The sequence below is a fragment of the Sapajus apella genome, unplaced genomic scaffold (assembly GCF_009761245.1).
Source record: "Sapajus apella isolate SASKATOON/1434 unplaced genomic scaffold, GSC_monkey_1.0 scaffold2, whole genome shotgun sequence".
In the NCBI taxonomy this organism is placed as follows: domain Eukaryota; kingdom Metazoa; phylum Chordata; class Mammalia; order Primates; family Cebidae; genus Sapajus; species Sapajus apella.
The window spans coordinates 78256963-78282822 of NW_022436942.1; the positions used below are offsets into that span (position 1 = coordinate 78256963).

Sequence of the window (25860 nt, forward strand, 5' to 3'; positions counted from 1 at the left end):
AATCTCAGCTCACCGCAACCTCCGCCTCCAGGGTTCAGGCAATTCTCATGCCTCAGCCTCCTGAGTAGCTGGGATTACAGGCACGCGCCACCATGCCCAGCGAATTTTTTGTATTTTTAGTAGAGACGGGGTTTCACCATGTTGACCAGGATGGTCTCGATCTCTTGACCTCGTGATCCACCCACCTCGGCCTCCCAAAGTGCTGGGATTACAGGCTTAAGCCACCGCGCCCGGCCCCTTCTTTTTTTTTAAAATATGGAATGCTTCACAAATTTGTGTGTCATCCTTGCGCAGGGGCCATGCTACTCTTCTCTGTATCTTTCCAATTTTTAGTATATGTGCTGCCAAAGCGAGCACCAAAGTGATTTTCAAAGAAGCGTGTACCAGTTTATATTTCTACCAACAATGCATGAGGGTTTCAGTTTCTCCACAAGAGGAATCCTTTTTAGAATGTAAGAAAACGAATTGCAGACCTTCACATGGTAAGAGATGTTGTTTTAGTATCAGCAGATTTATAAAACAACACAGGGATTGAGTAATACTTTTAGAAGGATTTATATTCTATAATCCCAACACCATGAATCAACATGATTTGTTCAGTATATAGGCAGTGCTCTTAAAGCAACTCAGTGTCCCCAAAGGATTCATGGTTTATAAGTTGGGAGCCACTGGTCCAGATGACTTGTTTAGAAATAAATGTAAGTTATTTTGTGTCTTTTTATGTGTCATTTGTAAAATAGAGACCTGCTTCATGAAGTGTTTAAAGACTAAATGAAAATATATTGCAAGGCAGGAAGATTGGTTGAGCCCAGGAGTTTGAGAACAGTCTGGGCAATGTAGCAAGGCCCCTCTCTACAAAAAAATTTTAAAAATTAGCTGGGCATGGTGGCATGGGCCTATAGTTGTAGCTACTTGGGTGACTGAGGCAAGAGTTCAAGGTTGCAGTAAGCTATGATTGCACCACTGTACTCCAGCCTGGGTGACCAAGTGAGACCCTATCTCCAAAATATATATGTGTGCGTGTGTGTGTGTGTGTGTGTGTGTGTGTGTGTGTGTGTGTGTCAAGCTTTGGCCCTATAATAGTTGGTCAATTAGTGATAGCTAGTATTAGTAGAAAGCAGTATGATTTAATAGAGTATAGGCTGTGGAGCCAACAGCTGAAAATTCTAACTTAACCTAAATTAGGTGAAATTAATAGTAGTCTGCTTTTCTTGAACTTTTTTTTGAAATGGGGACTAGATGGGATACTTACAAACACCTGTTTCCGTGCTTGATTCTTACTGCAGATTGTTGTTTATATCTACCCATTTCCTTTGGTTTCATCTTTTTGGATAGGAACCTTCTCCTCCCCACCCTCAATCTGTCAAAGTCATTTAGTAAATGCTATTCTTGTATTCTAAAGCTGTAATTCTCATCGCTGATTGCATATTAGAATCACCTGGGCAGCTTTTGCGCTGGATACTGTTGTCTGAGTCCCACCCTCAGAGATTTGATTTAACTGCTCTGGGATGTGATCTGGGCATCTAGATTTTTAAAAGCAGGTGATTATAATGTGTAGGCAAAGATGAGAATTACCATTCTAATGTAAAACCAGAATTGGAGACAGCTGTTCTTGCCTAATTTAGCATCAGTGGCCAATGTTACAAGTTAATTCCTTCATTGGTAAGGAAATTGAACAAAATGGACTCTTTCAGATTCCCTGTTGGAATCTGAGAGTTCCAAGGCACTGGAGGAACCTTTCAGGTAAGCCTTTCTTCCACCTAAGTAGCACAGTTAGTATCTGAGAAAGAGATTGTGTGGAATGAAGGCAAAAACCATAAATCTTGAAGTCAGGGTATATTTCATCCATCACTCTTTGTAGGAGGCCTTATGTTATAGTGAAATGAATGCAGGTTTTGGCACCAGATGAACCTGGGTTTGACTGTGTTGATTATCGGTTGTATTGGTTGAGGTTCAGGTAGTTTGCAGTTGCACATTTTCCTCATCTGGAAAATAGGAATTGTTAAAAAAATAAATAAATCATACTATATACCTTGTGGGGTTATTAGGGTTATAGACTACATATAAAGTCTTGTGTCTTGTGTCCACAGCATTAATATGGTGACCTCTCAGGAGTGGGGGACTACCAGCTTGCTTAAGGTGAGGTGAACCAGCCTAGGTTAGAAACAGAAGGTCAAAACTTGCATACTGATTAGTAGTGTGATTGTGCCTATGAATAGCCACTCCATTCCAACCCGGGCAGCATAGTGAGATCCTGTCTCTTAAAAAAAATGTCTTTATCTGGCTTAGTAAATTGTAACTGCATTTGTACTGTTATTTATTTATATTTCTTTTTATCCTCTGACTCTCATATACTGTTACTCATAGTGTATCTCATCACCTGGGCATTAAAGGTGAAAGGACTATGAAGTTAGAGATTGTGTTTTAGTCATTTATATCTGCAGTGCCTATAATAACTTTTCTGTATGCAGAAAGTTACAAAATTTGATGATCCAGAAAACAGAAAATTTAATTTTTAAAAAATATTTTCCTGATTTCATAGGTAAGTAACAGAGATGCGGCATTGTATCATTAGTGCTCAGCAGCTAAATCTTGCTACACCTTGTTTTTTGTTAGTTTGGTTTTTTGAGATGGAGTCTTGGTGTCTTATCTCTTTGTGTTGCCCAGGCTGGCTTGGAAGTCCTGAGCTCAACAGATCCCCCAGCCTCAGCCTCCCAAGTAGCTGGGACTACAGGTATGCACCACTGCAGCTGGCAGACACATTATTTTAATGGCGATATCCCTTCATTTTTGTCTACTGAGATTCATGGTCAAAGTCGTGCAATGTCATACAACCCAAGGACAAAAATAGTAGCACCTTAGTATTTAGCAAGAGAGGCTTCAGTAATTATAGCAAGTATGATGTAAGCAAGGGATTGGGTATGAGGAGCAGCTGTGAAGAAGCAGGCAAGCAATGAGAGAGAGGTCAAAAGAGGTTAGGATGGATAGGCAACCAGAATCAGAATATAAAAGTGCAGTTCATATATCTTTTTTTTTCTTAGTTCTGTCCTCAAAGGGCCCAGAAGCAATGAAATACTAGTAGTAATGAGCACCCCCAGTGCCCATATTTTAATTTCTAAATAACCAGGGCTCCCTGGAGAAATGACTTTTAGGTCTGAAACAGGAACTTGATAGGGTGAGCCTGACACATTATCTTGTGCCAGAAACAAGAACACTATTAAAATCTAATGGAATAATTATACTGCAGTTTAAAACAGACGAACTAATGGAATTGTGTCAAAAGGACAGAGAAACCAGTTGGAAGGGACTCTAATGGGCCAAAGGTGGGACGGTTGGACAGTTGGCTGCAATTGATTTAAATGCATGAATATGACACATGAAAACTCCAAAGTCTGTGATATAATAATACTCAGAAAAGAGAAAGCTTCCCCTACAGTTGTTAGCACTAAAAATTACTTAAATATCAACTCATTACTCTAAATATTGATAAAAAGAAAAAATGAAGCATGTTTCCAGGGGCACCCATTGTTTTTTTAAGATAACTAAGTAACTCTAGGTGGTGAGGGTATGCTCTTCTTTACATAACAATGCCTGCTTATATATAGAAGTAATGATATAATCGGAGAACAACCATTTCAACTCCTAATTAAATAACTGATTCAGGCAAAAATTGTCTATAGGTGATAAAACTATTAGGTGAACAGTAGATGGAGAACAGGACATATCAGCCCACAGATTATTTGATGATTACAAGGAGAAAGACACAGCTTTACAATGGGAGGGGTTTTCCTTCACATAGTGCTCCATCTTGGCATCACAAATGATAGGACAACCAGGCAGTATGAGGTAAACAGCCCGCCTGTGATGTGTTCTTGTGAAAATTATTTGACTGGAATCTATTCAAGGATTTAGATGGGCCTTGTGCTGGATTTGGCCATCTTTGTATGGCTCTTGAGCTAAGAATGGTTTTTACATTTCTTTTTTTGAGACTGAGTCTTGTTCTGTCACTCAGCAGGCTGGAGTGCAGTGGCGCAATCTCGACTGACTCTAACCTCCGCCTTCCGGCTTCAAGCAATTCTCCTGCCTCCGCTTCCTGAGTAGCTGGGATACAGGCACGAGCCACCACACCCAGCTAATTTTTGTATTTTTAGTAGAGACGGGTTCACCATGTTGGTTAGGCTGGTCTCAAACTCCTGACCTCATGATCCACCCACCTCGGCCTCCCAAAGTGCTGGAATTACAGGCGTGAGCCACCACGCCTGGCCTGGTTTTTACATTTCTAAAGGACTTTTACAAAAAAAGACTAGTCACGATGACCCACACCTGTAATCCCAACACTTTTGGAGGCCAAGGCAGGCGGATCACTTGAGGCCAGGAGTTTGAGACCAGCCAGGCCAACATGGCAAAACTCTGTCTCTACTAAAATTACAAAAAATTAGCCAAGCGTGGTGGCACACACTTGTAGTCCCAGCTACTTGGGAGGCTGAAGCACCAGAATTGCTTGAACCCAGGAGGCAGAGGTTGCAATGAGCCAAGATAGCACCAGAGCACTCCAGCCTGGGCAACAGAGTGAGACTCCATCTCAAAAAAAAAAAAAAAAAAAAGAGAGAGAGAATCGGTGGAGTGTGGTGGCTTACACCAGTAATCCTAGCACTTTGGGAGGCCGAGGTGGGTGAATCACCTGAGATCAGGAGTTTGAGACCAGCCTGGCTAACACGGCGAAAACCCATTTCTATTAATACAAAAATTAGCTGGGTGTGGTGGCACATGCCTGTAATCCCAGCTACTCAGGAGGCTGAGGGAGGAGAATCACTTGAACCCAGGGGGAGGAGGTTACAGTGAGCCGAGATAGTACCGCTGCACTCCAGCCTGGGCAACAGAGGGAGGCTCTGTCTCAAAAAAATAAAGGACTTGTATAAGAAAAAAAAAAAAGACAACCAAAAAACAAAGAAGAATATATGACAGGGGTAGTACATGACTCACAAAAACCACAGTGTTGCTTTCTGGCTCTTTACAGAAAGTTTGTCAACCTCTGGGTTGGAGGAACAAAGTTAATTGACTTAATGAGGAAGCCACATTAGATAATTCCAGAAAGTGGACAACCTGTAGGACAACTGGCTAGGTCTATTCAACTTCACAGAAAAGTAGAAATATATGGGATGGAAATTTGTTCAAGATTAAAAGAGCCTGGCCACAGTGGCTCATGCCTGTAATCCCAGCACTTTGGGATGCTGAAGCAGGAGGATTGCTTGAGCCCAGGAGTTTGAGACTACCCTACGCAATATAGTGAGACCCTGTCTCTTACCAAATATATATAAATATATATATTTCTGCTTCCAATCAAGCTGGAATAACAGGAACCAGGTTTACTTTCCCACTTATAAAAACATACAAACCATATGAAACAATTTTTTCAAGACATTGGATATCGGGTAACGCAGGACAGTGATCCCTGAGAAATGAAACAAAAGCGGTGCAGCCTACAATTGCCCCCAGACTGCCTTGACTTTCAAAGCTGTGGCACCAGGAGCAGAAAATGAAGCAGAGCTCAATGAACTCCCTAAGTTGACATGGTACTGTGAATCCAGTGAGACTGGTGCAGCTACAGTTCATAGGAGGGAGTAGCAGAAAGAAGAGAGATATACAGAGAGAACCCCAGAGATCTGCAGGTCTCTTGAGTATTCATCAGAGACTGATCAACATAAACATGTCAGCAAACTACTCAGGACTGAAGATTTGAAGGAATGGTGTCCCATGCTCATACAGTAGTTGCAACAGTGCTTGTTACTACCAGCTAGTACTTGGAAAGGTCTTGCTTTAATAGTAGTGAATAATTAGCTCTAGACCCGGGGTGTCCAATCTTTTGACTTCCCTGGGCCACATCAAAAGAAGAATTACCTAGGACCTACACATAAAATATACTAACGGTAGCTAATGACCTACCAAAAAAATTGCAAAAATATCTAAAAATGTTTTAAGAAAGTTCACAAATTTGTGTTGGTCCACATTCAAAGCCTTTCTGGGCCATGGATTGGACAAACTTGCATCTAAACTGAGTATTTCTCTGGGCCTGCCTAACAAATCTTAAAATTTAGCAGAATTCAAAAGGATCAAACTATATCCAAGTAATTTAACTTTATCCCATAATAAAGATCAAAAGGAGTTATGGGAATACAAAAATATTTAACACCTAACGAGGTAAAAGTCACAACATCTGATATGCAATCAAAGATTCTCAAGTATGTGCTGGACACGGTGGCTCATGCCTCTAATCCCAGCACTTTGGGAGGCCAAGGAGGGTGGATCATTTGAGATCAGGAATTCAAGACCAGCCTGGCCAACATGGTGAAACTCTGTCTCTACTAAAAATACAAAATATTGTCTCAGCATGCTGGCGGCCACCTATAATCCCAGCTACTTAGAGGCTGAGGCAGGAGAATCACTTGAGCCCTGGAGGAAGAGGTTGCAGTGAGCTGAGATTGCGCCAGTGCACTCCAGCCTGGGTGACAGAGTGAGCCTCCATCTCAAAAAAAAAAGAAAAAAGAAAAAAACCCCAAAGATTCCCAGGTATGCAAATACGCAGGAAAATATGGTCCGTGATAAAGATAATAATCAATCTGTTGAAATTGATGCAGTACCGACACATGTTAGACTTGGCAGAGAACATCAGGAGAGTTCTCATAACTGTACTTTGTATGTTCAAAACTTAAGTAGAAACATGGAAGATATAAAACACAGACCTAAGTCCGGGCGCAGTGGCTCACGGCTGTAATCCCAGCACTTTGAGAGGCCAAGACGGGCGGATCACCTGAGGTCGGGAATTTGAGACCAGCCTGGCCAACATGGTGAAACCCTGTCTCTACTAAAAATACAAAAATTAGCCGGCGTAGTGGTAATCCCAGCTACTCGGGAGGCTGAGGCAGGAGAATCACTTGAACCTGGAAGGCAGAGGTTGTGCAGTGAGCCAAGATCGTGCCACTGCACTCCAGCCTGGGCAACAGAGCGGGACTCCATCTCACAACAAAAAACACAGTCCTAAATCGAACTTCTAGAAATAAAAATGGCAATGTCTGAGGTGAAAAATGCATTAAATGGCATTAATAGCAGATTAGACATTAGAAAAGATTTCCTGAATTTGAAGACATAGTGATAGAAATTATCCACAGTGAAACACAGAAAAAAACATCTAGCAGTGAGCTATGGAACAACTTTTGAACAAATAATGGCTGAAAATTATCCAAAGATAGTAAGTGTAAACCCACAGATCCAAGAAGTTCAGTAAATGCCAAACACAAGAAACTTAGAGAAAACGACAGTGTCATTTATCTAAGTTTATTGCTTCTCAGCTCCCAATGCACCCTTCAATATGTACTCTCTCCCTTTTTTTTTTTTTTTTTTTTTTTTAAGAGACAGGGTTTCCCCATGTTGGTCAGGCTGGTATCAAATTCCCGACCTCAGGTGATCCACCCGTCTTGGCCTCCCAAAGTACTGGGATTAGAGGCAAGAGCCATTGCACCCAGCCTGTACTCTCAAATATAACAATTTCTTTAAGTTCTTCTCTTTTTTTTTTTTTTTGACAGAGTCTCACTCCATTGCCCAGGGTGGAGTGCAATGGTGCCATCTTGGCTCACTGCAACCTCACCTCCCAGGTTCAAGTGATTCTCCTGCCCCAGCCCTCCAAGTAGCTGGGATTAACAGGCATGTACCACCATGCTCGGCTAATTTTTGTGTGTGTGTGTATTTTTAGTAGAGATGGGGTTTCACTATATTGGCCAGACTGGTCTCAAGCTCCTAACCTCAAATGATGCTCCCGCCTTGGCCTCCCAAAGTGCTGGGATTACAGGCATGAGCCACCACGCCCAGCTGACACCTCCTTCTTTAAAGCATGTGTGATATTATACTTTCTTAGTACAGGGAACCGGAGGGACATTATAGGAGACAGAAGCTCTTGTTTCTGGTGTAGACAGAAGCTCTTGTTTCTGGGGATCAGAGTTGTGGGTGTGAGGACATCTCATGGAGCCTGCCCCAGAACATGGTCCCTATGCAGTGTTTACACCCTTGTCCTCTCTTCAGCTCTCCCAACCTGTCCAGTGGGGCTTCCACATGACCCTCCACTCTGAAGGCTTCCTGCTCCCACTGGTACTCAGACTCCCTACTGCACAGCATTGACTGCTGATCACCTTCACTCCAGATTGTATCCTTTAAATATGTTCAGCTTACAATATATCAATTATACATTAGTGAAGCTATTTTCAAAATAGGTATAGTATGGTTGGAATTCAAATCTTCACTGGATATCAGATTATATTAAGAAATTATTTTTCATTTTTATATGTGAAATATTAATAGTATTGTGGTATATATTTCTATATAGACCACATCCCTGTTACCACTTTTATTTTTATTTTTATTTTGTTTTGAGACAGAGTCTTACTCTGTCGCCCAGGCTGGACTGCAGTGGCAACCTTTGCCTCCAGGGTTCAAGTGAGTCTCCTGTCTAAGCCTCCCGAATAGCTGGGATTACAGGCACACACCACTACTACACCCAGCTAATTTTTGTATTTTTATTAGAGACAGGGTTTCGCCATGTTGGCCAGGCTGGTCTCGGACTCCTGGCCTCAAGCAATTTACCCACCTCAGCCTCCCAAAGTGCTGGGATTACAGGTGTGAGCCACCATGCCCGGCCCACATTGATTTATTTTGAGTTTCATATTGAAGTATTTTTTGTAGAAATTGACAAGTGCAGTTCATCAATTTGTTCTGAAATTTACATGGAAATGCATATAAATATGCATTTATAGAGAAGAATATCCTAATGTCTGTGATTTATTTTAAAAATTTTAGAAAAAATTTACAAAGCAAATGGAGAAAACTTAATATTAACACTTTTAGGTGATGGACATATCGTCATTTGTATAGTATAATATTTACATAACTGTAGGCTTAAGTTGTCTTCCTAACAAGTTTTTAAGTGAAGTTCTAAAAAACAAATAATATTGTCATTTAGAGCAGTGGATAAGAAGCTAGGTAGACAAGAACATGGAAGATAACATGGAACAGAAGGCTTTGCCAAGTGTGGACTAACAGGAGCTAATCACCCTTGAGGAAAAAGGACAAAAACTACGGAAGATTTATTTAAAGCACCTATAACAAGGAAATACACTAATAACCAAGGCAAAGGGCTGCTTCAGCTCAGAGGGTTTTATTGGTTTCTGTGGCAGGAAGGACCATTGCCTGAGGCAGCTTCCCAGCACTTGCTGGCGTGGGTTGTGAGCAGAAGTTTTCTGCTGCAGCGTCATAGGCTTTAGCTTGTTAGCCATCTTTTTTGCTTTCTTTGCTGGCTCTGTGGATGTGTCCCACTAACCTGCCCAGCGTTACTGTGAGGTCTCGGTGCTGTGGCATGACAAAGACTTGCCAGTATAAGAAGTTGATTCACCCCACCACCACATTCAGCTGAATTGGAGTTGGTACTAAACTGAGGTGGAATTCCCTGGGAAAACTTGGATCATAGAAAGAATATGAATTACTGGCTATTCCATTGCCTGAAATGAGAATGAGAATAATGGTGTAACTTCACATCCCTTTGTGAAATAAAGATGAATCTCCTGAGGCACCACTTTATCTTGAAACTGCTCAGTAATAATAGCATTTTTGTTTTCGTATATTATCTCAGTTGAGACTGAGACTGACAATGGTGGTATTAGATATTACCCTTTTTTACAGGTAAGGAAACTGAATTGGGTGTTGTTATCCCAGTTATACAGGTTAGGAAACCGAGACCCAGAAAGACTGATTTGCCCAAAGTTGATCATCTGGATCCTGCGAAAACTCATACTGTTGTCACTTTCTTGTCTTCTATCATAGCTGTTTTTCCTCAGATTTTTTTGAGATCTTTAAAAATCCAATTCGCACCCTGCAGGTTGTGATGAAAATACGATTTTTCTTGTAGAACAATTTAGATCCTAGAATTTTCTCTTGGGTATAGTGTAGTAAGCATCCAAAATATGTTTGGTTCCCACAGAACCAGGTTAGCTATTCTCATCGAAGACAGAGGCTAACATCACTTAACACCATCATTCCTAATTGACAGCTCTGTTTACTCTTACTTTGCAGTTATAGAGCAGTACAAGATAGGCCAATAGCAAGAAGATTCAGTTCAGAGGCACCACAACGCTGACTGTCATGTTCCTAAATGGGTGTTTATAAGGCAGAGTTTAAATTGAGGTCATGGTGGGTAGTAATCTCACTCTGCATTACCATACACTATGCTGTTAATGACTCAGAATTCATTGAGGAAATTGGCTATTTTGAAGGCTAGCTGTAAATGTCTTTTTCTCACAATGTCTGATCATTAGGGTCATGACTATCAATTTAGTCAAGGATCTAGAATTGGAATGTAGCATTATCTGGGACTACACACTTTATTAGAAATACTGGTTTGGTAGATCTTCTCCAAGTTTCATTTTCACTAGAGTTTTAATTAATAAGAAAGTATCTCTAATTCTGTTTTGTTCTCTACCTCGTAGACTCTTCTGCTTCATTGGCCTTTACAAAGCGTAGTTGTCAATCATGTATCCAAGAACTGGTTTCCAAAAAAAAGATAGATATTGGCTGGGCATGGTGGTTCATGCCTGTAATCCTAGCACTTTGGGAGGCCAAGGCAGGTGGATCAGTTGAGATCAGGAGTTTGAGACCAGCCTGGCCAACATGCTGAAACCTGTCTCCACTAAAAATACAAAACAGTAGCTGGGTATGGGGGCAAGTGGCTGTAATCCCAGCTACTCTGGAGGCTGAGGCAGGAGAATCACTTGAACTCAGGAGGTGGAGGTTGCAGTGAGACCAGATGACCCACTGCACACTCCAGCCTGGGCAACAGAGTAAGACTCAGTCTCAAAAAAAAAAAAGATATTAGTGAGAAAATAGCTGAGTGTGGTGGTGGTATACACTTGTAGTCCCAGCTACTTGGAAGGCTGAGCCTAGAGGAGCTTCTGGCTTGAGCCCAGGAGTTCAAGTCTAGCCTGGACAACATAGAGAGACGCTGTCTCTAAACAAAAAAGAAAAAAAAACAACAAGAAAATGTGTTATTTTATGAAATAGGCCATAGTGAGTTACGACTGGCCAGAAACCTAGCTATTTAGGCAGAGTCTACAGATCCCTTAAGTCATAGGTAAGCAAGGAGTCAAATTGGAGGGCACCTAACTTAGGAAAAAGCAGGCAGGTAACAATGTTCATTGAGGTGGTGGTGATCTAAGAAGTCAGTGAGGAGCCTCTAGCAATGCCTCCTGAGCAAAAGCAGGCCCTGAGCTGAGGGTGCAGGGCCTTTAGACCCATGGCTTCTAATGCATGTGGTTAGAGGCCCAAAGTGTACCCTGTTCTAAGTCATACAAGGGAAGACATGTTGAGATCTCCACAGGTATGAACAGAATGTACTGTGCAACCCCAGGGTGGTATTCTGCTCTGTGCCCTGAATTGCATGGCTATAATTTTATCGAAAGGTTAGCGCTATTTTTTCCACTCAATAGGACAAACATTCTTCAGCTTCATTCTATCGAACACAGTCTCTGACTTTTTGATTATTATAACTTAGTGTTCTTTTCTTATTTTTAATTTGGTTGCCATTCATGTACCGTGAATTGAAATGTAGATCTGTTTAGAATTTTCAAAAGTATTCACAGCAGCTTTCTTTAATAGTATCAATGCCAAGTAATGTGTCTCAGAATTTAAAATGTCCTATGGTCAAGTAAATCGATCTCTTGGAGATTTGCAGTATATATTAGTACACTAAAAGCTTTTGTAAGTCTTAATAGTAAAGAAATCTGTTTAACCCAGTGTTTCCCAAATTTTTTTGATCCCAGAATTTTTTTTTTTTTTTTTTTTGAGACAAGAGTCTTTCTTTGTCACCCATGCTGGAGTGCAGTGTCGCTATCTCACTGCAGCCTCCACCTGCCAATTCAAGCGATTCTCCTGCTTCAGCCTCCTGAGTCTGGGATTGTAGGCACCCGTCACCACACCCAGCTAATTTTTGTATTTTTAGTAGAGACAGGGTTTCGCCAAGTTGGCCAGGCAGGTCTCAAACTCCTGACCTCAGGTGATTCGCCTGCTTTGGCCTCCCAAAGTGCTGGGTTTACGGGCATGAACCACCATTCCCAGCCCAGAATTTTGTTTTTTTGTTGCTAATACCTACCAACCTTCTTTTAAAGTAATATTTTTTCTTCCAGTTTTATTGAAGAATAACTGGAAAAAATTGTATATATTCAGTGTACAACTTGATGAGTTGATAGATGTATACATTGCAAAATGATGACCACAGTCAAATTAATTAACACATCTATCACCACACTTAGTTACCATTTGTGTGAGTGAGTGCTGAGGACACTTAAAATTGTCTCTAAGCAAATTTCAAGTAAACAATAACTGTATTCGTAACTATATTTAGTAAACAACTATTGGGGCAGAACATACTCCTGGAAATAATAGCTATATGACAAGTGGATTGATCTGGAAATGAGGAGAGATGTAGAATATTAATGTAGCCCCATGATTTAGAGGAAAGATCAAGCCCTCATTAAACCTAAGAAAGGGTCTAGTAATGACTATCTGCTCTGTGTTCCTGAAGAGACGGGTGTGTTTTGGAAAGTGAGACAGGCTTGCATTACTTGGAGCTAACAGGTTGATGAAGATACCTCACATTTGTATTATGCTTAAGATTTACAAAATGTGCATTTCCGTGATCAGAACCCCAGGAGGTAGAAAGGCACATATTGTCTCTGTTTTACAAAAGAGGACACTCAAACTAAATGACTTGCTTGAGGTCACATGACATGATTGATATGTAGCAAAACTGTTGTTGTCTAGAACCCTGGGCTTTCAGGTTCCAAGTGCAGGATGACCCCATATCACTAAAGTAGTTGCCTAGAGCTATATGCTAATGAGTGTTTCTTTTATAGAAATATACACATCTCGTATTCACTTTATTTTCTTTCTTACAATACTTCAAGTTGCTTTTCTACCCCTGGATTATTTTTGTTGTTGCTACTTTCTTTCTTTTTTTTTTTTTTAATTATGTTTTTGTTGCTACTTTCAACAGTAACTGAGTGAAGAGCATAGGCTGGACATGACAAATGCACAGTTTGCCTCAAGGCATGAGTTTTGGTCTTAGAGGATCAATAACCTTGGGCTTGACCAAATTTCAAATTTCTCTTATAGAACGTGTTTCCAGATAGGAGTTTAGAAGCTACTGTGTTCAACCTGTTTGGGTTTTCATAAATTCATCAAACATTTATTGAGAACTGACCACCAGCTACAGGCAAGGCACCAAAGTATACATATTTTTCCCCAAGACTTTATTAAAAAACTTTTCAAGCATATGGAGAAGTTGAAAGAATCAATCAATGAACACCATATACCCATCACCTGTATTTTATAATTAACATGTTACTTTATTATTTTTTATCACACATATATCCATCTGTATTCATCCATCACTTCATCTTATTTTTTGATATATTTCAGGGTAAGTTGAAGGTGTCAGTATACTTTATTCCTACGTACTTCAGTTTTCTTTTTGTGTATGTAGCTCTTTGTGCACCAAGCACATGATAGGTACTTACCAAGTGTCTGTTGAATGCATAAATGGCTTAATCCAAAAAACAAGATAAAAAAAAAGAAACAAGACTAGAGTCTGCACATTCCTGAAAGTGGTAGATCCCTATGTAATTCGAAAAGGCCATTTTATGCCTGCTGTCTTGACAGTCTCAAAAGAAAATTCCTGGCTGGGTGCATTGGCTCACACCTGTAATCCCAGCACTTTGGAAGGTCGAGGCAGGGGAATCACTTGAGCCCAGGAGTTTGAGACCAGCTTGGGCAACATAATGAGATTCTATCTCTACGAATAAAAAAATTATCTGGGCGTGGTGGTGTGTGCATATAATCCCAGCTACTTGGGAGGCTTAGGTGTGAGAGGATTGTTTGAGCCCAGGAGTTTGAGGCTGCAGTGAACTATGATTGTTATCACTGCACTCCAGCCTGGACAACAGAATGAGACCCTATTTCAAAAAGAAAATTCCTCCCACTGTATCTTCCCTTCACTCCATTATGCATATACATGACCTCACACATACCTGTGTTAGAACCTTGCATTCTCAGAAGCCAGGAAGAATGAATTTTTTTTGAGAAAACAAGTCCAAAATAAGTTGGTTTTCCTCTTCCTGATAGTGATGAATTGGGTAGCTTTGGGGTCCTGAAGAATGATAGAAACAAGGAGTAGCTGACTAGGATTTAAAGGGAGATTTAAAAAAAAATTATTTTGTTGCCTAAGTATCTTATGGCCTCGTCAAGTCACAGCCCTGTCACTTTTAGGCTGACTGATGGGTTGAACTGACAGTTTCTGCCTGTCCCATTTTTCAGGACCAGCTGATTAATTAATCTCCATGATGGCTTTCCTGACCATTCTAGCACACTGTGATTCTTTCACTTTCTGAAGTCACTATCATTTATGTGGTACTGCCTTGGGAGATTTTGTTTTAACCTTTTATTACGAAAGTATTACATGTGCACTAAAGAAAAATTAAAAATAGAGGCAAGCCAAATAATTTTAAAACATCCCATTTCCACCTTCCAGAGATCACTACTGAAAACAGCTTAGTACAAATCTTTAGGGACCTTCTTCTAGGCATATGTAAATATATCTCTAATTTTTTAAAGCCAAAATCATATAACATGCTGCGTATACTACCTTGTAACCTGCTTTTTAGATCAATGTTCTCCACCTTTTAGCTACAGTAATTTTTCATTATTGTAATTTAAAGTCAAATTGAAATTTCCCCAGTTGACCTCAAAAGATGTCCTTTACAGCTGGTTCACATATCAAGATCCAGACCAGGACTATGTTCAATGTCTGGTGCATTATGTCTGGTCCCTTAAATGTTATTTATTCTGTTATAATCCTTTTCCTTTTTTATGCCAATGACATGTTGAAGAAATTGGGGCAGTTTTCCTGTGGAGAGTTCTTGCTTTTAAATTTACCTGGTTGCTTCCTCATAATGACGTTTAGTTCATTCTTCTATTCCCTATTAACTGGAGACTATATATATAAGCTTGATAGATTTAGGTCAAACATTTTTGGCTAGAAGATGTGCACTTCTGATATATCAGATGACACATAGCTGGTGTCCCTCTGTCACCGGTGCTGAGACCCCTGGACTGTGGTGGTGATGTGAGATCCTCCTGTTCAGCTTTTTCTCCCCATTGACAAGAAAAGTAATCCATGGAGTGTTCAGGCATTGGCTTTTGAAAGATACTTATTTCAACACAGCTGGATACAGGCAAACAATTTCTCATCTTTTGTGGTCATTGAGCATTTTGTTGAAAATTTTCACAAGTAACTTTACTGCATGGTTTTTGGTCCATAAACTTGCTGTTCTCATTTTGGAAAATGAACTAATATTAGTTATAGACTAACAGAAAGGATACTTTATCCCTGCGAATGAAATTAGGAAGGCTGCAAATATGGATGAGATCTGCCGTCTGTAAAAATGACAAACTAAGAATTGTCTTTTAATGAGTACAGACTTAGGAACATGCAAAATAACAATCAAGGTTACTTGAGTGTAACTAAAGAAGGCATGATGGGACTATTTTTATGACTAAAATTATGATATTATAATTAGCACAGAGGGGTTTGAGAGTGGCTATCTAGCAAGTGGGTCTCCTTCCTTGGAGTAGGGCACCAAGCTTGAACAGAGGCATCTGGTCCTGGGCAGTTAATCCCTGGAGAGGGCAGGACGTGTGACTTTATGACCCTTTTTGGGATGTAATATCATCCCAGAAATTTTCTTATTGGGATTTGGCTTCACATGCCAAATTCTTTCGAGGGATGCAGGGGTCAGCTAACTATTATCTCACCATTGCCAACAATCAGAAGTTGGCATGGCTTAACTGGGTTCTCTGCTCAGGGTCTCACAATTCTGCATTCAAGGTGTTGGCCAGGACAGGTTCTTATCGGGAGCTCAGTGTCCTCTTCTAAGCTCATCCAGGGTGTTGGCCAAATACCATTCCTTGTTGCTATAGGACTGAGGCCTGTGACTCTTAGATGTTGACCCTGACTGTAGGCAGTTCACAACACAGCTGATTGCCTCCTCAAGGCCAGCATCATTGCAGCCCTGCCACTTCCAGTCTCTGTTTCATGTAACCTTAAAACATTCTTTTAAATTATTGTCTGTCTTACCTCCACTTGCTATGTTATTTCCCCATAACTCTTAGTATAATTGTGTTATGCACAAAGAAGATACTTACAGTTAGGCGTTTCTGTAATTGTTGTTCCAGAGTAAGAATAAAAGGAGAGGCTGGGCATGGTGGGTCAGGCCTGTAATCCCAGCATTTTGGGAGGCTGAGGCAGGCGGATCACTTGAGGTCAGGAGTTCAAGACCAGCCTGGCCAACGTGGCAAAACCTTGTCTCTACTAAAAACACAAAAATTAGCTGGGCGAGATGGCATGCGCCTGTAATTCCAGCTACTCGGGAGGCTGAGGCAGGAGAATCACTGGAACCTGGGAGGTGGAGGTTGCAGTGAGCTGAGATCACACCACTGCATTCCAGCCTGGTCACAGAGCGAGACTCCATCTCAAAACATAATAGATAAATTAATTAATTGAATAAACAAATAGAGACAAAGTATTGACTGCTTATTGCGTACCAAGCATTATGCAAGACACCACTTTCTCTCATTTGATCCCATGTTAACCCTATGTGATATGTAACCTTATCTTATTTATTTGAAATGAGAAAAATGAAGCTCAGAGATGCTAAATTTATCACCTAAGGTCACCAAGTATAGTGAACAAGTGGCTGAACTGGGATTCACCTCAAAGGTGGCTGACTCTAAAATCCTGCTCTTAAACCCCTACTAAACTAGTTGTAAATGGAGCTCTGGGAAATGTCCTCGTGCTGAAATCTTTTTTTAAAAAAAATATTTTTAAAAAACCATGCTCTATACAGAAGGAGTATAAAATGTATACTAATAAAACATTACAGTAAAAGAAGTACCTATGTAACCGCCACACAGGTTGAGAAATAGTGTTGCCAGCACAACTTTTTCCCCTCCATAAGCACAACCTCTTCTTCCCCTCAGAGGCCATTAACCTGTCTTTTAGAGTAATCATTCCTTTCCTTTGCATTATAGTTTTACCTGCTATGTATGTATTCATAAATCATACCATTTTGTTTTGCCTTTCTGGAATTTTATATAAATGGAATAATACATTGTGAATTACTTTGTGTCTTCTTTCACTTGACATTTCGTTTTTACAATTTATGTTAATGCATGTAACTTAGTAAATTCATTTGCTTTGGTGTATTATATTTCATTGTATGAATATTAACAGTTCTGTTTTACTGGTGATGGTTTATAGGTATTAGCTATTAATAAATAGTGCTGCTGTAAACAGTCTTGGACATACAGTCTGGTGCACATAAGCACACATTATTATGGGATATACACCTAGGGAATTGCTGGGTACATACATCTTTGACAGCCTCTCTGATTATTTTCTAAGGATAGATTCCTAGCAGTAAAATTAGTGGATCAGAAGGTGTAACCATGATTTCAAGACTTTTATGAATTTACTCAATTATCCATAGGATAGCCTTTATTCTAGTTTATTTCTGCTGCAGTGTAAACCAGCTATACTTTGTTCAGTCTGTGGAAACAAGCTATAGAATAAGTAAGCAATTTCCTTGTACTGGGAGTGTTAGACTTGTTTAGACGTCTTTAAATTTCATCTGGACATGTATTTCTTTCATCTGGTCTAAAGCCTGTTCTTCTGGGTTTAGGTAGTAATTATGGCTGATTGGCTGGAAAGCTTGGAAATATTGGTGAATCAGGCTGGGCGTGGTGGTTCATGCCTATAATCCCAGCACTCTGGAAAGCTGAGGTGGGAGGATCACCTGAGGTCAGGAGTTCAAGACCAGCCTGGGCTACATTGCGAAACGCCTTCATTACTAAAAATACAAAAATTAGCCAGGCGTGGTGGTGTATGCCTATAGTCCCAGCTACTTGGGAGGCTGAGACAGAAGACTTGCTTGAACCCAGGAGGCGGTGATTGCAGAGAGCCAAGATTATGTTGCTGCACTCCATCCTGGGTGACAGAGGAAGACTCTGTCTCAAAAAACAAACAACAAAACTCTTGGTGAATCTCACTGCACAGACATATATCTAAGTTCACCATAATCAAACTTATAATAAAGGAATTAATTCAGTATGCTTTATTTGAGGATTCACTTTACACAACTTAAGTTTATCAACTGAGTGTTTTAATATATGTGTTTCTGTGTTGTTGCTTTTACATTAGCAAGTGTGACACCTCATTTGTTTCACTTAGGTTTCATGTCCTGCTTGAATGCAGTGCTACAAGTTATTCACTGCCTTAACATGTTGTCTTGCCAGTAGTCGTATGTTGAATGAAATGGGTACAGCATTATTTGGAATTATTGCCTTTGTTGTATTTGTGCTCTCCTCTAGTATGTTAGTTTTATAAAAAAATGAACATTTTGATTTCTAAAGCACCTACTATCTCACCTAGGGATCTGAGGAGACAGGTTATTTGGAACTGGTTCTTTTTGGCTTGAAATAATTTTTCTGGCATTTAAATGAGCCTTAGTCTGGAGGTTTCGCATTTTCTTTTCGGTGTTTTTAAGCTTCCCTGCTCCTGAGAATTTTCAGGCTTGTAAGACCACATGCAGTTCATTAATATTCTCCATCCTGGCATCACAGACAGACATAAGTAGTTGACTGACATTAAGGAAGCAGAGACGAGTTTAAATAGTATAGTGCTCAGCAGTGAAGGAGAACTTTATACCTGAAAGCTTCCACAGACATTAATCGATTTCTAACGCCTTGGAGAAGTAGGAAATGGATTTTTATTATGTATTTAATAATTGAGCAAATGAGATATGCTTTTAATCTCCTAACTCTTCCTGAGATGTTGATGCTCACTTAGAAACAATTATAATAAATAAAATAATAAAGACATTCTTTGTAGCTGGTCTACATAATACATTTCTACTTTTTAAAAATATGAATTTGTTTTACCAGACTCATCCTTTGACCTTCCATCCTTCTCAGAAGTAGACAACTGAGTTAATCAACTTCAAAGTCTGCTGTTTTCATTTCCACGAACCAATCCACTAGGCAGTTTCCAGAAGTAGCAAATTGTTCTTGTTCCCTCACCATCCTTGGAGAAACAAGAAAACAAATGCCTGCTCAGAACATTAAGCAGTGTCTAATTGCCCCTGAAGGGTGACCTGGCAGTGGGTAGTTTATCCCTTGTTTTTGAAGCCCTGAGGAGACAGAGGCCAGAGGAGGAGTTTGGGCTCTTCCACCCTCCCCCACTTTCAGGGAGTATCACCAGTTTTTTAGCCCCACATACCGTGTTATCTTTTCAGTGACTTCGCAGAAAATAATTCTGTAATCAGTGGTAAAATCCTATGGGCCTAATTCATATTAGCATTGCCACTCTTTCCATGGCAACCATCAGCCAATACAGAACCTTAGTAATGCAAAATGTAAGAATTATTTTCATCAGCAAATACCCAATTTTACTGGTAGAGTGTCCCGCTGGGACATTACCAGACTACCTAGCTGCTGTATCCAAAATCTAAACTCTGCTATTCCATATTTCTTTTCCTTCCCTCCTTTCTTCCTTCATTCCTTCCTTTCTCTCTCTCTCTCTCTCTCTCTCTCTCTCTCCCTCTCCCTCTGGCTCTCGCTTTCACTCTCTCGCTCTCTCTCGCTCTCTCCTGCTCTCTCCTCCCCTCTTTTTTTTTTTTAAGATGGGATCTCACTCTTTCACCCAGGCTGAAGTGCAGTGGTGCGATCTTGGCTCACTGCAGCCTCCACCCCCTGGGTTCAAGCAGTTCTCCTGCCTCAGCCTCTCGAGTAGCTGAGATTACAGGTGTGCACCACCATGCTTGGCTGATCTTTTGTATTTTTAGCAGAGATGGGGTTCCACCATATTGGCCAGGCTGGTCTTGAACTCTTGACCTTAGGCGATCTGCCCACCTTGGCCTCCCAAAGTGTTGGGATTATAAGCTTTAGCCAATGAGCCCAGCCTTCTTTTTCATTTTTTTTTTTTTTCTTGAGTCAAAGTCTGGCTCTATCGTGCAGGCAGCAGTGTAGTGGCGCCATCTTGGCTCACTGCAACCTTCACCTCCCACGTTCAAGCCGTCCTCCTACCTCAGCCTCCTGAATAGCTGAGACAAGAGGCGCACACTACCACACCCAGCTAATTTTTTTGTCTTTCTTGTAGAGACGGAGTTTCACCATAGTGCCCAGGTTGGTCTCGAACGCCTGAGCTCGAGCGATCTGCCTGCCTCGACCTCCTAAAGTGCTGACATTACAGGCGTTAGCCACCACATCTGGCCCCATATTTCCATGTTGGAACGTTTATAATAGGAATTTTTTTTTTTTTTTTTTTTGAGACAGTCTCACTCTGTTGCTCAGGCTGGAGTACAGTGGCGTGATCCCACCTCACTGCAACCTCTGCCTCCCAGTTTCAAGCAATTCTTGTGCCTTAGCCCCACCCAAGTAGCTTGGATTACAAGCATGCGCCCCGCACTTGGCTAATTTTTGTGTTTTTAGAAGAGGAGGGATTTTGCCATGTTGACCAGGCTGGTCTCAAACTCCTGACCTCAAGTAATACACCTGCCTTGACCTCCCAAAGTGTTGAGATTACAGGTGTGAGCCACCACTCCCAGCCAGCAGGAAATATTTTTAAGAAAAAATCTTGCCAAGAATTTTTTCTGTAAGGAGGTAGCATTATGCTTTAATTCTTGTTGAATAGTTTGTGTAAAGTGGACATACCAAATAAGGTAAACCTGAGAGGGAGGAGAAAGATTTTATATCTAATTACTTATGTAGAATTTGTGACTATTGATAATCGTTAGGGGCAAGGGCCAAAAATCAACCTGATTCCTCTTCTATCAGTTTTATTCTAAAGGGAAGATTGAAAGATAAAATTCTTTTTCTTTTTTGAAGCGGAGTCTTACTCTGTTGCCAGGCTGGAGTGCAGTGGCGCAGTCTCATCTTATTGCAACCTCCACCTCCAGGTTCAAGCGATTCTCCTGCCTCAGCCTCCCAGGAGGCTGGGATTACAGGCACACACCGCCACGTCCAGCTAATTTTTGTATTTTTAGTAGAGACAGGGTTTCACCATGTTGACCAGGATGGTCTCGATTTCTTGACCCTGTGATCCACCCACCTTGGCCTCCTAAAGTGCCGGGATTACAGGCGTGACTCACCACACCCGTCCTAATATTATTAGTATTTATATTTTACCGCTGAAACCTGAGCTTATTATGTAATGTGGGGATTTTACAGGCTTTGTTTTGTTCCCTGTTACAGACAATCTTAAGCCAAAAATGAGTTAATATAGACATGTTTTCCTGGTGTTCAAATTTGTCTGCTATGTGCCTGGCCCACTTCCGAGTACTGGGGTTATGGCAACAAACAAAACAAAGGCCTGGAACTTTTGGAACTTACATCAAGGGCAGAGGAAGGGGCAATAACTCAATTAACGAAGAACTATCTGTCAGGTTTAATAAGTGCTACAGGGAAAAATTAAACAGAGGAAAGGAATAGAGGTCGGCACAGGTAGGGTTAGGGTGAACAAAGGAGGCCTCTCTGATAAGATGACATTTGAGAAGAGACCCGAGTAGAGTGCAGAAATAGGCCTCATGAATGTCTGAGGAAAGCATGTTCCAGGCAGAGGGGAAGCATATGCACAGATTTTGAAATAAGAGTCTCTTCAGCAGGTCTGAGGGCAGCAAGGAGGTCATTGTGAGTAGAACAGAGAGAGTGCAGCGAAGAAAAGAGGAGATCTGACATAAGATTGGGATGCAGGGAGGAATCCTATAGAATCTTAGAAGTCATGGTAAGGACCTTATCATATTTTATTCTGAGTAAGAGAGAAAGCTTCTAAAGGGTTTTGAGCAGTGACATGGTCTCACTTGGGTTTCTGAGGATTGCTCTGCTGCGGAGAATAAGCTGTAGGAGGGCAAGGGTAGGAGCAGGGAGACCAAGTAGGTGGCTCTGCAGTCAGTAGTCTTGGTGGGTGGCGATGCTGGCTGGGACTAGGATGGGAGAGTGAAGGTGGGGAGAAGTGATAGCATCTTGGATGTTAATTTTACCCAATAAATCTCATATAGCACCTATTATATGCCAGGTGCTTTTCTAATGGCTTTATAAGTATCAGCTCATTTTATACTCATAACAGTCCTCTGAGGTATATTTCAACAGTAGAGTCTACAGGATATGTAGATGGGTTGAATAAGGGGTATGAGGGGAAAGTCAAAGATGATTCCCATTTGGGGCCCAAAACTCCTAAGAATGAAGTTGCCATCTCCTGAGAAGGGAAGAGTCAAGGAGGAGCATGTTTGGGTGGAGGCCTTCGAATGAAGAATTAAGGTTTGGACATGTTGAGTGTGATGCACATTAGTGTTCCAAGTGGATGTGGGATATAGTCAGTTGGATATAAGAACCTAAGGCTGGGCGCAGTGACTCACATCTGTAATCACAGCAGTTTGGGAGGCTGAGGCGGGCGGATCATGGGGTCAAGAGATCGAGAACATCCTGACCAACATGGTAAAACCCCGTCTCTACTAAAAATACAAAAATTAGCTGGGCGTAGTGGCACACGCCTGTAGTCCCAGCTACTGAGGCAGGAGAATTGCTTGAACCCAGGAGGCAGAGGTTGCAGTGAGCTGAGATCACGCCACTGCACTCCAGCCTAGTGACAGAGCAAGACTCCGTCTCAAACAAAACAAAACAAAATTAGCCGCATGTGGTGGCGGGTGCCTGTAATCTCCAGCTAGTCAGGAGGCTGAGGCAGGAGGATTGCTTTAACCCAGGAGACGGAGGTTATAGTGAGCCGAGATCATGCCACTGCAGTCCAGCCTGAGCAACAGAGTGAGACTCCATCTCAAAAAGTAAATAAATAAATAAATACAATAAAATAAGTCAGAGGAGAGGTCAGGGCTGAGGGCTAGAGATAATTACAAACGAGATCTCAAAGCATTCAGGAAGAGGTGCTAACCTGGTGTCTATTTTTCTGCCAACCCTAACCAGAAGTGGACACAAGGGCTGTCTTTTCCCTTGGGTGTGGTGGTATGGTAGCACTCTCATTGGCTTTGGGATCAGACTGATGTTTCAATCCTAGCTCCATCATTTACTAGCTAAGTGACCTCAATTATGTGACCTAATCTCTGCTAGCTTCAGTGTCTTTGTCAATAAAATGGAGCTAACAATACTCATCCTGTGGCATTGTTAAGATAAAATGAAGTAACCTATGTGTGTTACCTAGAACAGCCCTTGGACATAGAAAATGCTAAACAGGCTGGGCACAGTGGCTCACACCTGTAATCCCAGCACTTTGGAAGGCCAAGGCAGGCAGATCATAAGGTTAGCAGTTCAAGACCAGCCTGGCCAACATGGTGAAACCTTATCTCTACTAAAAATACAAAAAAATTAGCTGGGCGTGATGGTGCACATCTGTAATCCCAGTTAATCAGGAGGCTGAGGCAGGAGAATTGCTTGAACCTGGGAGGCGGAGCTTGCAGTGAGCTGATACCATGCCATAGTACTCCAGCCTGGGCAACACAGTGAGACTCCATCTCAAAAAAAATAAACAAATAAAAGCTAAATGATACTCATCTTCCTTTTCCTGGGGTTTTGTTTATTGCATTCAACCCAAACTAACAGAAGAAGAGCTTCTCTTCCAGGATATAAGAAGCCTGAATTTGGCCGGGCACGGTGGCTCAAGCCTGTAATCCCAGCACTTTGGGAGGCCGAGGCGGGTGGATCACGAGGTCAAGAGATCGAGACCATCCTGGTCAACATGGTGAAACCCCGTCTCTACTAAAAATACAAAACATTAGCTGGGCATGGTGGCGCGTGCCTGTAATCCCAGCTACTCAGGAGGCTGAGGCAGGAGAATTGCCTGAACCCAGGAGGCGGAGGTTGCCGTGAGCCGAGATCGCGCCATTGCACTCCAGCCTGGATAACAAGAGTGAAACTCCGTCTCAGAAAAAAAAAAAAAAAAAAGAAGCCTGAATTTATAGCCTACTCCCATGTATACACTTTTTGGGGTGTGCCTATTTAATGACAAGCTCCAAAAAAAGATTTCAAATCCATCTCTTACCAAATGATAATGACTTTATAAAAGAAAAGACTTTAGTGAGGTTTATAAAGGGAACAGGGAAAATAGTCATGAGTTCTGAGTATTAAAAGAGTCCACATGCAAAAGTAGGGTGACGGTATAGGTAGAAACACTGAACAGCAAATCCATGGATCAGTCATGCGTAATTTACATCAAAGCCAAAGTAATCTACTTGAGCCATGGTGATGACCTATAGGAGGAAACAGTGCCCTTTCCTGGGGATGGGCTATTTAAATCAAAGGGAATTATCTCATTAATTTTCTGGTGATCCTGGTGGAACCTTGCTAAAGGGGCACTTCCGGGCTTAAACTTAATCACACTTCTATTTTCTACAGTCATAGCTTGAGTTTTGCAAGAATCCCTCACTTAAAGTGTTTAGATTCTATCTAATACAGTACGCATTTGAATACCTGCCATGTGCCATGTACTTTATTATGGAAACAAAGATAAATAGGCGATATAATTCCCACCCTTAAGCCCTTTCCAGCCTAAGAGAAAGCAGACATGTAAACGAACAGAGCATGTGATAAGTGCTCTAATAACATATTGCAGCACTGCAAATAATGTAGTCATTTTGTCCTGGGATCTTATAAAGGCAATATAGAAGTCATGTCTGAACTGGGCTGTTAAGGTTAAGAATTTATCACGTGAAAGTTTAGGGAAAGACATTCCATCATGAGCAGACTCAAAGAGGCATGTTCAGGGAAGGAAAAGCCATACTTTGGTTAATATTCTTGTTTTGCTGGGCACAGTGGCTCACAGCTGTAATCCCAGCACTTTGGGAGGCCAAGGTGGGCTGATAACCTGAGGTCGAGAGTTCAAGACCAGCCTGACCAACATGGAAAAACCCATCTCTACTAAAAATACAAAATTAGTGGGGTGTGGTGGTACATGTTTGTAATCCCAGCTACTCGGGAGGCTGAGGCAGGAGAACCGCTTGAACCTGGGAGGTGGAGGTTGCGGTGAGTTGAGATCGTGCCATTGCATTCCAGCCTGGGTAACAAGAGCAAAACTCCATCTCAGAAAAAAAACAAAAACAAAAACAAAACCTTGTTTTTATGGTGGTGGGAAGAAGAAAGTGACCATCAGTTTGGAAAGGAATTTTTCCCTAACCCTTCTCCAGTTCCAAATAAGAACACTTTAACCTTGTAAGCTTCTCTTTAGGTCTAAGTAAGTCTCTTGGTGAGCCATATGACCAAAATGGGTGTGGGTGGGGGAGTATTAAAAACACTAGAGTTTCCTTTCTTTATTGGGATTAGACATGACTGCCATTTCCTGAGAGAATCCTGAATGTGTCCCTGTGTCGTCACTTGTCTCCAGTGAAGGGCTCCTCAGTGTATACTGTAGCCCATTCCCATCCCTATCCTAAGTTAAAGTTTGCTGAGTAGAATGTCATACCAACTGTCAATCTCCCCTTAGCCTTCCTGTTTATTACGAAAAGGTTCTTAATTTATTTTCCAAGCATTTTCATGAAATCTCCTTTTGACAGTATAAAGATTTCACATTGCAGGAAGCTCAAGGTAGTCATAGTATTTTCACCCTTGAAGAAATAGAGAAGCCTGTTCCAAGGTGGACATGTTATTGGGAACTGTGCAGTGCCTCAGTTTAGCAGAGTAGTAATTATTTTAGCTTGGTTGCATTTTTTTTTTTGG

The 25860-nt window shown here is 41.2% G+C and overlaps 1 protein-coding gene and 1 non-coding gene across 8 annotated transcripts in view; one reads left to right on the forward strand and one right to left on the reverse strand.

Annotated features, from left to right (window-relative positions):
* BICDL1 (BICD family like cargo adaptor 1) overlaps nt 1-25860 on the forward strand; it is a 107622-nt gene that overhangs the window by 27416 nt on the left and 54346 nt on the right. The gene's annotated exons all lie outside the window — the stretch shown is intronic.
* Nucleotides 250-357, reverse strand: LOC116527677. The gene has a single exon (XR_004258667.1). It is a non-coding gene; the product is annotated as a U6 spliceosomal RNA (small nuclear RNA).